Source organism: Oryx dammah, unplaced genomic scaffold (genome assembly GCF_014754425.2).
Source record: "Oryx dammah isolate SB20612 unplaced genomic scaffold, SCBI_Odam_1.1 HiC_scaffold_4, whole genome shotgun sequence".
Taxonomy (NCBI): domain Eukaryota; kingdom Metazoa; phylum Chordata; class Mammalia; order Artiodactyla; family Bovidae; genus Oryx; species Oryx dammah.
The window spans coordinates 52,312,968-52,325,535 of record NW_024070188.1 but is presented as its reverse complement, the minus strand read 5'-3'; the positions used below and the strand labels follow the sequence as shown (position 1 = coordinate 52,325,535).

The following is a 12,568-nucleotide window of genomic DNA, read 5'->3' as shown; positions in this document are numbered from 1 at the left end:
TTTAAAGTGAGTATGAATTCTCAATAGCAGCCATATCACTCCCAAGTGGGCAAAAATTGGCTCTTGACAGGAGGGGTGAAAACGTCTTAAGTATTACAATAGTTTGTAGCCATACAAAAGGCCACAACACATAAAATATCTACAGTATATTTGTAGTATTAAATTTTAATGGAGGGTGGGAAATTAGGGGGGGAAATGTTTGAAAATTCCTCTATGGGGATCTGTAATGAAAAAAAGGTTGAAAAACTCTGACTGAGTTGTGCAAATTTTTAAAATATATATTCTGTACACAAGTCATTTTTCAAATGTATTTTAACTATATTTTCTCCCAATCTATGGCTTGTTTATTCATTTTCATTATTGTATCTTTTGACAAGCAAAATTTTACAATTTTATAAAGGTTATATTTTTAGTTTTTAAAAAAGATTTTCTGTATCCTGCCTATTGAAATCTTTGCCCACTTTCAGCTTTTGATGAAATCAATATTTGTGAATTTTGCAAATTTTCTTCTGTTGTTAATTTCCAATTTCATTTCATGTGGTAGTAGAAAATATTTTGCATAATCAGTCCTGTACATTTATTGAGACTTGTTTTATAGCCTAACATAAGATGGTTTGCCTTGGAAAATATTTCATATGTACTTGAATAAGTTGTATATTCTTTTTTGTTGTGTGGATACCTGTTAGTTCTAGTTGGTTTATAATGTTAAGTCTTCTATTTCCTTGTTGATCGTCTGTCTATTTGTTCCATCTGTTATTAAAATAGCTGATTTAAAGTCTTTGTCTAGTTAATCCAACATTTGAGTTCTCTTAAGAACAGTTTTATGGACTGCATTTTTTCCTGGATATGAGTCTATATTAAGCAGAATACTCCAGTAAAACAAAATATCTAAATGTATCTTCTGTATATGAAATTGCCACATTGTTTCATTTATCCCAAGTTCATTTTCCCCATGTTATCTATGTTCCCTTCTGTTTCCACTCTTTTACTTGTTTTTCTCTTTGGTCTCTGCTCTTAAGGTTATGACCCAGACTTCTTGGTCTTCTCAATGCCTCCACCTAATTGGAAAATTTCAGATTAATGGTGTAACTGATCATTTCCTTTTTCTGATCTTTGCTGACCCCTTTGACTATTCTGAATTACAACTATACTTTCAATTCTGGCTTGTGTTTAATACCACCCATACCCTCTCCATTAATTTCTGACTTTCCCATGCATTTATAAAGTGAAGTGTAAAGTGAAATCACTCAGTCATGTCCGATTCTTTGCGACCCCATGGACACCAGGCTCCTGCGTCCACGGGATTTTCTAGGCAAGAGTACTGGAGTGGGTTGCCATTTCCTTTTCCAGGGAACTTCCCAATCCAAGGATTGAACCCAGGTTTCCCACTTTGTAGACAGACGCTTTACCATCCGAGTCACCAGGAAGTCCGATGCATTTAGCTCCTTCTAATTTACTGGATTTACTAAGCCCAGGCGGCCACCACCAGTGCTCTAAACACGGCCAAGAGGAGCTACCCCACGTCCGAGGTCAGAGGCAGAACCAGAAGGACTCCATGCCCGAAGGGTGGCGGCCGAGAGGAGTTACCCCACGTCCGAGGTCAGGGGCAGCAGCCGAGAGTGCCAGGCTGCGACAAAACAGGAACAGCCTAGAGGAGCCACCCTGCATCTGAGGTCAGGGGTGACAGCCGGGAGGAGCCACCCTGCGCCCAAGGCCAGGGGCAGCGGCCAGGAGGAGTAACCCCACGCCAGAGGCCAGGGGCGGCAGCAGGGAGGAGCAACCCCACATCCAAGGAGTGGTGGCTGCCTGGGCGCAGGAGGGCCTAGAGGAGCTATCCCACATTGAAGGTCAGGAAGGCCAGCAGTGAGGAGATACCCTCCATTCAAGGTAAGGAGCAGCAGCTGCACTTTGCTGGAGCAGCCGTGAAGAGATACCCCATGCCCAAGGTAAGCGAAACCCAAGTAAGATGGTAGGTGTTGCAAAAAGGCATCAGAGGGCAGACACACCGACCATACTCACAGAAAACTAGTCAATCTAATCACACTAGGACCACAGCCTTGTCTAACTCAGTGAAACTAAGCTATACCCGGCAGGGCAACCCAAGACAGTCATGTCATGGTGGAGAGGTCTGACAGAATGTGGTCCACTGGAGAAGGGAATGGCAAACCACTTCAGTATTCTTGCCTTGAGAACCCCATGAACAGTATGAAAAGGCAAAATGATAGGATACTGAAAGAGGAACTCCCCAGGTCAGTAAGTGCACAAATGCTACTGGAGATCAGTGGAGAAATAACTCCAGAAAGAATGAAGGGATGGAGCCAAAGCAAAAACAATACCCAGCTGTGGATGTGACTGGTGATAGAAGCAAGGTCCCATGCTGTAAAGAGCAATATTGCATAGGAACTTGGAATGTCAGGTCCATGAATCAAGGCAAATTGAAAGAGGTCAAACAGGAGATGGCAGGAGTGAACATCAACATTCTAGGAAACAGTGAACTAAAATGGACTGGAATGGGTGAATTTAACTCAGATGACCATTATATCTACTACTGTGGGCAGGAGTCCCTCAGAAGAAATGGAGTAGCCATCATGGTCAACAAAAGAGTCCAAAATGCAGTACTTGGATGCAATCTCAAAAATGACAGAATGATCTCTGTTCGTTTCCAAGGCAAACCATTCAATATCACAGTTATCCAAGTCTATGCCCCAACCAGTAATGCTGAAGAAGCTGAAGTTGAACGGTTCTCTGAAAACCTACAAGACCTTCTAGAACTAACACCCCAAAAAGATGTCCTTTTCATTATAGGGGACTGGAATGCAAAAGTAGGAAGTCAAGAAATACCTGGAATAACAGGAAAATTTGGCCTTGGAATGTGGAATGAAGGAGGGCAAAGACTAATAGAGTTTTGCCAAGAAAATGCACTGGTCATAGCAAACACCCTCTTCCAACAACACAAGAGAAGACTCTACACATGGACATCACCAGATGGTCAACACCGAAATCAGATTGATTATATTTTTTGCAGCCAAGAATGGAGAAGCTCTGTACAGTCAACAAAAACAAGACCAGGAGCTGACTGTGGCTCAGATCATGAATTCCTTATTACCAAATTCAGACTGAAATTGAAGAAAGTAGGGAAAACTGCTAGACCATTCAGGTATGACGTAATTCAAATCCCTTATGATTATACAGTGGGAGTGAGAAATAGATTCAAAGGCCTAGATCTGATAGATAGAGTGCCTGATGACTATGGAATGAGGTTCGTGACATTGTACAGGAGACAGGGATCAAGACCATCCCCATGGAAAAGATATGCAAAAAAGCAAAATGGCTGTCTGGGGAGGCCTTACAAATAGCTGTGAAAAGAAGAGAGGTGAAAAGCAAAGGAGGAAAGGAAAGATATAAGCATCTGAATGCAGAGTTCCAAAGAATAGCAAGAAGAGATAAGAAAGCCTTCTTCAGCGATCAATGCAAAGAAATAGAGGAAAACAACAGAATGGGAAAGACCAGAGATCTCTTCAAGAAAATTAGAGATCCCAAGGGAACATTTCATGCAAAGATGGTCTTGATAAAGGACAGAAATGGTCTGGACCTAACAGAAGCCAAAGATATTAAGAAGAGGTGGCAAGAATACACAGAAAGCTGTGCAAAAAAGTTCTTCACAACCCAGATAATCATGATGGTGTGATCACTCATCTAGAGCCAGACATTCTGGAACGTGAAGTCAAGTGGGCCTTAGAAAGCATCACTGTGAACAAAGCTAGTAGAGGTAATGGAATTCCAGTTGAGCTGTTTCAAATCCTGAAAGATGATGCTGTGAAAGTGCTGCACTCAATATGCCAGCAAATTTGGAAAACTCAGCAGTGGCCACAGGACTGGAAAAGTTCAGTTTTCATTCCAATCGCAAAGAAAAGCAATGCCAAAGAATGCTCAAACCATCACACAATTGCACTCATCTCACATGCTAGTAAAGTAATTCTCAAAATTCTCCAAGCCAGGCTTCAGCAATACGTGTACGGTGAACTTCTGGATGTTCAAGCTGGTTTCAGAAAAGGCAGAGGAACCAGAGATCAAATTGCCAACATCCACTGGATCATGGAAAAAGCAAGAGAGTTCCAGAAAAACATCTATTTCTGCTTTATTGACTATGCCAAAGCCTTTGACTGTGTGGATCACAATAAACTGTGGAAAATTCTGAGAGAGATGGGAATACCAGACCACCTGACCTGCCTCTTGAGAAACCTATATGCAGGTCAGGAAGCAACAAATAGAACTGGACATGGAACAACAGACTGGTTCCAAATAGGAAAAGGAGTACGTCAAGGTTGTATATTGTCACCCTGCTTATTTAACTTATATGCAGAGTACATCATGAGAAATGCTGGATTGGAAGAAACACAAGCTGGAATCAAGATTGCCAAGAGAAATATCAATAACCTCAGATATGCAGATGACACCACCCTTATGGCAGAAAGTGAAGAGGAAATAAAATGCCTTTTGATGAAAGTAAAAGTGGAGAGTGAAAAAGTTGGCTTAAAGCTCAACATTCAGAAAAGAAGATCATGGCATGTGGTCCCATCACTTCATGGGAAATAGATGGGGAAACAGGGGAAACAGTATCAGACTTTATTTTTTTGGGCTCCAAAATCACTGCAGATGGTGACTGCAGCCATGAAATTAAAACATGCTTACTCTCCTTGGAAGAAAAGTTATGACCAACCTAGACAGCATATTGAAAAGCAGAGACATTACTTTGCCGACTAAGGTCCGTCTAGACAAGGCTATGGTTTTTCCTGTGGTCATGTATGGATGTGAGAGTTGGACTGTGAAGAAAGCTGAGCGCCGAAGAATTGATGCATTTGAACGGTGGTGTTGGAGAAGACTCTTGAGAGTCCCTTGGACTGCAAGAAGATCCAACCAGTCCATTCTGAAGGAGATCAGCCTTGGGATTTCTTTGGAAGGAATGATGCTAAAGCTGAAACTCCAGTACTTTGGCCATCTCATGCAAAGAGTTGACTCATTGGAAAAGACTCTGTTGCTGGGAGGGACTGAGGGCAGGAGGAGAAGGGGATGACAGAGGATGAGATGGCAGGATGGCAACACTGACTCGATGGACGTGAGTCTGAGTGAACTCCGGGAGATGGTGATGGACAGGGAGGCCTGGCGTGCTGCGATTCATGGGGTGGCAAACAGTCGGACACGACTGAGCGACTGCTCTGAACTGAATTTATTGTAAGAAGCTGTTAATAATTTTTCTCAGAAAAGTGGTCTGATACTTTCTCAATTACATGCTCTTTCTGTATGATATTATATTATTTCCCTTTTCTGTTTTTTTCTTACATAATTGTAAGATGAGACACAAAATGCTTGGGTTTTCCCTGTGGGAACTACTACGCACATACATATTATTGCTGCTGAAAGACTGTCTTTTAATCTTTAGACTTCTCACTTCACTGAACTTGCATAAAAACTGCATGCTTTATGTCTATATACACAAACTGAAACCCAGAAGCACATAGAGGAACAATTCATTTCAAGAACTGGCTACTTTAAATTGCTAGCAAAAGATTCAAACCAGTAAGATCTTTTTTCCCCCTACACTCTTCTCTGAATTTGAAGATGTGTCATATAACACATATCTGAGATAGTGTGGGAGCAGCCTGGGAATGGTAACTGTGCATTCTTAAAACAACAAAAATGTCATGTAGCACTTTGGTTTAGATAAGTGAACATTTGGGCTGAGGACAACATGTAGGCAGAGGATACTAAAGCTCCAACTAATTAGGGAGTTATCACTTGAAAAGTTACATAGCTCTGGGTCACTGAAGTAACAGCTATCAAAGGAAACTTCTGGAAGCCATCTTGCTTTCATTTCACAATCTTCTGATGACAGAATAAGCAGTATGATATGGTAGCACGTTCCTTGAAATATCACTGCCTTTTCCATGTCTGTGACAGAATACAAAGATCATGAAGAAACAGAAAAGCATTCCAATAGTTTGAAATGCTGTGAATTTTAGATGGGTTCTATTAGATATTAGAATTAACTAGACTCAGCTCAAATTACATAAAATTAAGCTCCTTAAAAATGATAAAAGGAAACAGTGCTTATTGTTCATTGAAACTAAAAAATAATAATAATTCAAAAGATTTTTGACATTTGTTTGTCTCTGACACTATAAAGACTTTTCCTAATGATCTTGGAAAATCAGAAGTTAGACCAATAAAGGATGTGATAACTTTTTTGCTTTTTAAAAATTTATGAATATAATATGTAGGCATAAAGGGGCCATAAAACTCCTTTGTCTCTTTTTGTTTAAATTACATCATTGTCATCTCTAATGTATAATCAACTGATACATGTTTTGGGGTCACACACATGTACACATGCAGAACACATTTTTAGATGATGTTTACAATCTGAAATATGGTTGTAAAATATGAGCATTTTGACAACTAAATTTAGTATAGAAATTAAGATAAAGAAGAGGTTATTTGGGGATTTGGCGGTTGAGAAGAATTCATGAAGGATGTAATCCTTGAAAGATGAACATATTTAGAGGTGAGCAAGTGGCAGCAGCACAAACCAAAGTTATAGGTTGAAACCCACATTGAATAGGAACTGTATAGGAGACCCGTTTTGCTGTTTAAGGGGTTCATGTAGAGAGTGCTGGGAGGAAGCATCTTCTGAGGCCATGCTGTAGTTACAAATCAGACCTAGTCTATATTTTATGTCAGAAACTGCGAGCAGCAGCAGCGACAGTGCTTCAGCATCCCTGTTGCTTGTCCTTGTCTGGCACAATGCTCCTTCACGGCAGGACTTCCATGGCTTCTTTAAATATCATTTATTCATTTATTTTGCTGCACCGGGTCTTAGTTGTGGCATGCAAAATCTTAGGTGCAGCATGTGGGATCTAGTTTCCTGACCAAGGATTGAACCCAGCCCTCCCTGCATTGGGAGTGTGGAGTCTTAGCCACTGAACTACCAGGGAATTTTTCCCATGGCTTCTTAACTTGTCCTCTATCTCTCTACTCCTTCTTCCATTGCTTCCTCTTGCTGGCCTCGTTCAGCATCCTATCTCACCTCTCACAACCTATTTGATTATTTAAGTGCATATGATTGAATCCTTTTATATTGCTGGAGCACTTTTAAAATTTAATTTTCTTTCTTCTGGAAAAGATAAAAAAATGAGGTAGTGTCCCAAATCATACAACATAGTAAGATTTAAAAATATTAAGACATTAGTACCAAAAAATATTTTAAATGCATAAATAAATAAAGGCAAAGGCAAAATAAAGTTTGAATTACTAATGGTGGATTTTAAATTTGGATCTTAGCAAGCAAAGTGCAGGGCAATGTCACAGCATTTACAGGATTTACACAGCCTAGGACTTATTAATTTGTAGGTGTCTATTTTGAGGTAGCCCAAAGTCTTCAAGACTAGAAATAAAAAGCATACAGCCTAAATTCTAGTCTTAGTTCTTTCAGTAACAGTTGTTGACAATCACGCAATCTCATGAAGCCTTAGTATCCTCATATGTTTTTTAAAAAAGTTTAGTTTGAATAGTCAGTAAAGCTCTTCCCAACTTGAACATTCACTTTATATACTCTGGTGTATAAATTTAAAAATTACAAACATGTCCCTGAGAAAACCCAACTAGAAAGGAATGAAAAGTGAAATAGAAACTCTTCTAATGCAGGAGACATAAGAGAAACAGGTTTAATTCCTGGGTCGGGAAGATTCCCTGGAGAAGGAAACAGCAACACACTCCAGTATTCTTGCTTGGGAAATCCCGTGGACAGAGGAGCCTGGCAGGCTATAGTCTATAGGCTCTCAAAAGAGTAGGACATGATTTAGTGACTAAACAACAACAAATGGTTCTTAACCCAATTGGTCATATTTAGGAAAGTAACCAGACTGGGTCCTATTTAGCTTTGAATAAAAGAATGTGTATTCTGGTCCAACAGGATTGAGAATGGGCTCACAATAGTACAGGAGGCAGTGATAAAGACCACCCCAAGGGAAAAAAAATGCAAAAAGGCAAAATGGTTGTCTAAGGAGGCCTTACAAATAGCTGAGAAAAGAAAAGACACAAAAGACAAAGGAGAAAAGGAAAGATATACCCATTTGAATGCAGAGTTCCAAAGAATAGCTAGGAGAGATAAGAAAGCCTTTCTCAGTGATCAATGCAAAGAAATAGAGGAAAACAATAGAATGGGAAAGACTAGAGATCTCTTCAAGAAAATTAGAGATACCAAGGGAACATTTCATTTAAAGATGGGCAGAATAAAGGACAGAAATGGCATAGACCTAACAGAAGCCAAAGATATTAAGAAGAGGAGGAAAGAATACACAGAAGAACTATATAAAAAATATATTCATGACCCAGATAACCACGATGGTATGATCACTCACCTAGAGCCAGACATCCTGGAATGTGAAGTCAAATGGACTTTAGGAAGCCTCACTACGAAAAAAGCTAGTGGAGGTGATGGAATTCCAGTTGAGCTATTTCAAATCCTGAAAGATGATGCTGTGAAAGTGCTTCACTCAGTATGCCAGCAAATTTGGAAAACTCAGCAGTGGCCACAGGTCTGGAAAAGGTCAGATTTCATTTAAATCCCAAAGAAAGGCAAGCCAAAGACTGTTCAAACTACTGCACAATTGCACTCATCTCACACGCTAGCAAAGTAATGCTCAAAATTCTCCACGCCAGGCTTTAATAGTACAGGAACCATGAACTTACAGAAGTTCAAGATGGACTTAGAAAAGACAGAGGAACCAGAGATCAAATTGCTAACATCTGTTGGACTATTGAAAAAGCAAGAGAGTTCCAGAAAAAAGTCTCAGTTCAGTTTAGTTCAGTGGCTCAGTCGTGTCCGACTCTTTGCGATCCCATGAATTGCAGCACACCAGGCCTCTCTGTCCATCACCAACTCCCAGATTTTACCCAAACCCATGTCCATTGAGTCGGTGATGCCATCCAGCCATCTCATCCTCTATCATCCCCTTTTCCTCCTGCCCCCAATCCCTCCCAGCATCAGGGTCTTTTCCAATGAGTCAACTCTTCGCATGAGGTGGCCAATGTATTGGAGTTTCAGCTTTAGCATCAGTCCTTCCAGTGAACACCCAGGACTGATCTCCTTTAGGATGGACTTGTAGGATCTCCTTGCAGTCCAAGGGACTCTCAAGAATCTTCTCCAACACCACAGTTCAAAAGCATCAATACTTTGGCACTCATCTTTCTTCATGGTCCAACTCTCACATCCATACATGACTACTGGAAAAGCCATAGCCTTGACTAGACAGACCTTTGTGGGCAAAGTAATGTCTCTGCTTTTCAATATGCTATCTGGGTTGATCATAATTTTCCTTCCAAGGAGTAAGTGTCTTTTAATTTCATGGCTGCAGTCACCATCTGCAGTGATTTTGAAGCCTCCCAAAATAAAGTCTGACACTGTTTCCACTGTTTCCCCATCTATTTCCCATGAAGTGATGGGACCAGATGCCATGATCTTCTTTTCTGAATGTTGAGCTTTAAGCCAACTTTTTCACTCTCCTCTTTCACTTTCATCAAGAGGCTTTTTAGTTCCTCTTCACTTTCTGCCATAAGGGTGGTGTCATTTGCATATCTGAAGTTATTGATATTTCTCTCAGCAATCTTAATTCCAGCTTGTGGTTCTTCCAGCCCAGCGTTTCTCATGATGTAATCTGCATATAAGTTAAATAAGCAGGGTGACAATATACAGCCTTGACAGACTCCTTTTCCTGTTTGGAACCAGTCTGCTGTTCCATCTGCTTTATTGACTATGCCAAAGCCTTTGACTGTATGGATCACAATAAACTCTGGAAAATTCTTCAAGAGATGGGAATACCAACCAGGTGATTTGCCTCCTGAGAAAATTTGATGCAGGTCAAGAAGCAGCAGTTAGAACTTGACATGGAACAACAGACTGGTTCCAAACTGGGAAAGGAGTACGTCAAGGCTGTATATTGTCACCCAGCTTATTTAACCTATGTGCAGAGTACATTATGAGAAATGACATGCTGGATGAAACACAAGCTGGAATCAAGATTGCCAGGAAAAATACCAATAACCTCAGATATGTAGATGACACCAGAAAGCAAAGAAAAACTAAAGAGCCTATTGATGAAAATGAAAGAGGAGAGTAAAGGGTTGGCTTAAAACCCGACGTTCAGAAAACTAAGATCACGGCATCCGGTCCCATCACTTCATGGCAAATAAATGGGGAAACAATGGAAACAGTGACAGACTATTTTTTTGAATTCCTGAATCACTTAGATGGTGACTGCAGCCATGAAATTAAAAGATGCTTGCTCCTTGGAAGGAAAGCTATGACCAACCTAGACAGCATATTAAAAAGCAGAGATATTACTTTGCCAGCAAAGGTCTGTCTAGTCAAAGCTATGATTTTTCCAGTAGTCATGTATGGATGTGAGAGTTGGACCATAAAGAAAGCTGAACACTGAAGAATTGATGCTTTTTAACTGTGGTGTTGGAGAAGACTCTTGAGAGTCCCTTGGACTGCAAGGAGATCCAACCAGTCCATCCTTATGGAAATCACTCCTGAATATTCATTTGAAGGTCTGATGCTGAAGCTGAAACTCCAATACTTTGGCCCCCTGATGGGAAGAACTGACTCATTGGAAAATACCCTGGTGCTGGGAAAGATTGAAGGCAGGAGGAGAAGGGGACGACTGAGGATGAGGGGATGGCATCACCAACTCTATGGACACGAGTTGAGTAAGCTCCAGGAGTCATTGATAGACAGGGAAGCCTGGCATGCTGCAGTCCATGGGGTCGCAAAGAGTCGAACACGACTGAGAATGAACTAAACTGAACTGATTCTGATCCAACAGGATTGAGAATGGGTCACATGGCAATGTCCAGGGAGAGACGGAAGATGACTGCTCTATTTTCGACCAGCTCTAAGTCAGTTTCAGACCCTCTCTCCACCACCACATACTTATTCCTGCCACATCAGCCTTAAGGAAGTATACCAGTTATGCTTTATATCTTAAAATGCAGGTACAAGAAATCACCTCACTTTTATTCATATTCTAAGATAAAAATTTCCATCATCAAATGTAGGAATGAAACGGTAGTTTAAATATTTGTAGTTCTTACGCCACTGGGTTTTCAGCATTCCACTTATCATTGGGTTAAAAGTGCAATCAGCGAGTGTAGCTTTTCCTGGCATACTGTCTAGCAACATCTCCAGGACACACCAGCGTGTAAGTGATATTCTTCAGCACACACCACATTTTTCATAGTAGCAATTTTGCTTTCAGCTGATGAAGCAAGACCTTACATTCTTGCTGTTTGGGCAGGACTAAAAGATACCATCCTATAAATGAAAGCAGTACAGCATATGATGGTATGGTAGTTCCACAAACAAAGCATTATTATTTGGTAATGTGTTTCACTGCAGACTTCCCTGGTGCCTCAGATGGTAAAGTGTCTGCCTGTAATGCGGGAGACGCAGGTTCAATTCCTGGGTTGGGAAGATCCGCTGGAGAAGGAAATAGCAACCTACTCCAGTACCCTTGCCTGGAAAATCCCATGGACAGAGGAGCCTGTTAGGCTACAGTCCATAGGGTCACAAAGAGTCGGACAAGACTGAGCGACTTCACTTTCACTTTTCTAAGTTTTCTATGAAGATCAGCTACACCCTTATTCAGAAGATCATTCTGAAAAACATTTTCAAAGGAGTACATATTCAAGGCATCTTACCAGGGGAGAGGCAGAACCCAGAGGGCTGGGAAGCCCACCTCTGATTCCTGGGTCCAGAATGGAGAAGCAGGGTTTAGGCTAACCCATAGCATCACATACCTTACTCTTCTCCAAACTGTCTTATAATATTCTTAAAGTCCAAAGAAGACATTCAGAGGGGTTTTTTTTAAATCACTTTCAAACTTTAATTACTAAATAGATAACACAGAGATGTCCCATATATAAATATTTCTATTTTCATGTTAATATAGATTTTTGAAAATCTAAAAATCAAGTAATAAACAAAAAAATTAATATCCTTTATATCCAAGGATCTTTTAAAATTAATTTATTTATTTTAATTGGAGGGTGATTACAATACTGTGATGGTTTTTGCCATGTATCAACTTGAATTAGAAACAGAAAGCAAATACTGTATATTAACATATATATATGGAATTGAGAAAGAGGGTAATGATGATCCTACCCGCAGGGGAGCAAAGGAGACACAGATGTGAAGAACAGACTTTTGGACTCAGTGGGAAAAGGGGAGGGTATGATGATTTGAGAGAATAGCATTCAGAGGTTTTTAAAACATCCTCAATTCAACACATTCCTTTTTTCAACTTCCAAAAGGTATGAAACAGTTCCCTTACATATACAAAGTCCTTTTCTAGACTCATGGAAGGACAGAGAGAAAAGCCGTAAAATATGACCTTCCCCTGAGGTGACTGGGAAAATAGGAACTAGTTTTTCTGAACTCTTAGTACATGCCGGGCATTGTGCATTTTCTTGTTTGATTCACAAGACAGTTCTGACAGGTTGGTACTGT

General features: G+C 40.4%; 1 long non-coding RNA gene across 1 annotated transcript; it reads left to right on the top strand.

Moving 5' to 3' along the window:
* The first annotated feature begins 1,218 nt into the window (after positions 1-1,218).
* On the top strand, positions 1,219-12,299 carry LOC120862763. Its single transcript, XR_005720841.1, has 3 exons — positions 1,219-1,230; positions 2,105-2,107; positions 12,164-12,299. It is a non-coding gene; the product is annotated as an uncharacterized LOC120862763 (long non-coding RNA).
* Positions 12,300-12,568: the final 269 nt, after the last annotated feature.